The sequence below is a fragment of the Vigna umbellata genome, chromosome 4, assembly GCF_029865625.1.
Source record: "Vigna umbellata cultivar VRB3 chromosome 4, Vumbellata_1.0, whole genome shotgun sequence".
NCBI classification, from domain to species: domain Eukaryota; kingdom Viridiplantae; phylum Streptophyta; class Magnoliopsida; order Fabales; family Fabaceae; genus Vigna; species Vigna umbellata.
This window is the reverse complement of record NC_142168.1, coordinates 37,036,984-37,039,506: the sequence shown is the minus strand read 5'-3', so window position 1 is coordinate 37,039,506 and position 2,523 is coordinate 37,036,984. Positions and strand designations below refer to the sequence as shown.

The 2,523-nt window shown below is 32.0% G+C and overlaps 1 pseudogene; it reads right to left on the bottom strand.

Moving 5' to 3' along the window:
- Positions 1 to 531: 531 nt before the first annotated feature.
- LOC148200062 (uncharacterized) lies at positions 532 to 1,447 on the bottom strand (annotated as a pseudogene).
- Between the last annotated feature and the right edge of the window lie 1,076 nt (positions 1,448 to 2,523).

Sequence of the window (2,523 nt, the reverse complement as noted above, 5' to 3'; positions counted from 1 at the left end):
TTCTTTATGGATGAATAAGAGGAAGTAGAGAGTATTTTGATAATATCATCTACAAACTCAATTGGATTTTGAAGAAGAGGAAATTTTCAACCTTTTTATTATTAGAAAAAATGTAAAAGTTATGAGTAATTTCAAGTGCTAATTTCATGTTAAAGGCTAATTGCATGTATTTTTCTCTCACACCAACAATTATTTTAAATTTTGATGGAATAAAAAAAAATTAAAATTCACTTCCTCAAACTTAATAAGTTTACGTCCCAATTAAATTTGTATCAAACTTCTTATATCAAAAATGCGAACTCGTAATTAAACGAACACTACAAAAAAAAAGGGCATTACCGAAGGCCAAAAACCCTCGGAAAATGCCAAAAGCCCTAGGAAAATGCCATTTACAGACGGCTTATCGACGGCCAATCAGCCCTCGGTAAATCCCTTGTCGCTAACAATTACCGAGGGCTTTTGACCTTCGGTAATTACCGAGGGCCTAAAGCCTTCGGTAATTACCGAGGGTCAAAAGCCTTCGGTAATTACCGAGGGCCTATTGCAATGGTTGTCATTTATATCAATCACACACAGCTTCTATTGCAATGGTTTAGGTTTAACAACTCGAATAAACAATTATCATCTCATCACACAGCTTCTTTGACGCACTGCACATCCAACAACCTGAGCCCACTGCCTCAGTCTTGTCTTCATGGTCTGAGGGTTATCACCTTCATAATTAATTCACATCAAACAACCCAATAATTCAGAAAAAATATCATCACATCTTAATCTACTTCAATCACAATCAACACAAATTAAGCATAGAAAGACCAAGATTTAAATGTCCTTATCTATATTTCTCAAAGAATTTGATAACCTGAGTTTATTTATGCAAACTTTATAATTCTGCCATTATTATAGAAAGCAAACAAGAGATCAGCTAAGTGTTAAGTACCTGTGGTGAAGATGGCAGAGTGGGCCATGCGGGGAAGGAGTGTCTTCGCAGTCAGATGCGGCAGAGGAAGACGGCGTGGTCGTGGTGGTCATGGTCTTGGGGACGGTTCTTCCAGTTTCCCTTGCGGCGGAGCCAGGCTTCATCACGGTAGGCGTCCGGCGACCATGATCGCTGCTTGAAGAGCGGCGGTGCGGACTGCAGGAGCGGTGGGCACTGGAGCAAGAAGGGTGGCGGTGGCGCATGGACGTCCGGTTCCGGTGAATGGAAGAGGGAAATCCTAGGAAGGGTGGCGGTGGCGCGGGGACGGGAGTGAAAATTTGGGAGAAGCTTTCCTAAAAAGCATTTGGGAAAATGGAGGAGGGAAATCCCAAATTCAGATTTTATTAAGTGAATGCATATACCGACGGCCAAAAGCCTTCGGTAAATCGTCTGTGTATTACCGAAGGGCAAAAGCCTTCGGTAATGACCAATTTTAATGACCGTCAGGAAATCCTTCGGTATTGTCATTTTTACCGAGGGGTAAGAGACCTTCGGTAATAATCCTTCGGTAATCAATGAATTTGTAGTAGTGGAATGTATCCTATAATAGATTTTAAACAAAATTAATAATAAAAAAATTATATCAATAATATATATTTATATGTTTAATTTAGATCAAATAGTCATGAATAGCTAAAACATTGGTAGAAAATGTTAGCTACCCATTTTTAGTTTCTACTTTGGAAACTAATTTAGTAATCAAATACACCAATTTAGCCCCTAATTATATTAAAACCAATTTGGAAACCAAATGTATAGATATCAATTTAGCAACGAAAAATATAAATCATTTTAAATAGAAACCAATTTAGTATATTATATAAAAACCAATTTAATAACCATATTATAGAGAAAATAATTGAATGACCAAATATATATATATATATATATATATATATATATATATATATATATATATATATATATATATAAAGACCAAAAGATGTTCAGTTTTTAAATAATAAAAATTTGTTTTTAAATATTTTCCACTTACAAAATATTTCATATTTTATATTTATTTGTAAATTTGATTTCAATAATGTTAAAATAAATTATGAATAACTAAAATTTATTTTTATTATAATTTAAATTATTGATTACAATATTTAACTATAAATCGTATTTAATTTTGTCACAAAAAAATTACTTAAATTCACTCTATGTTTTTTTTATTTAAACGACTTCAAATTTGAAAAGTTTAATATTCAATGATTGAAAATTTTTCTTTCGATTAAATCACGATAAATGAATAATCATCGATAATAATCAATAACCAATAATATATACAAATCACAAACAAACACACAACTATATTACTCAAATAAACAATTTCAAGAAAGTAATATATATACAAATCTTAATCTATCAAAGAACACGTTTTTAATATAATACTATATTACTAAAACAAACAATTTCAAATTTTAAAAAAATAATAATATATTACCATTAAACCCATACATCCATACATCCAACAAAGTAAAATAAACAAAATCAGGAGACCCTAATAAACCCAATAAACACAAAACAATGCGTGAATGTTCTGT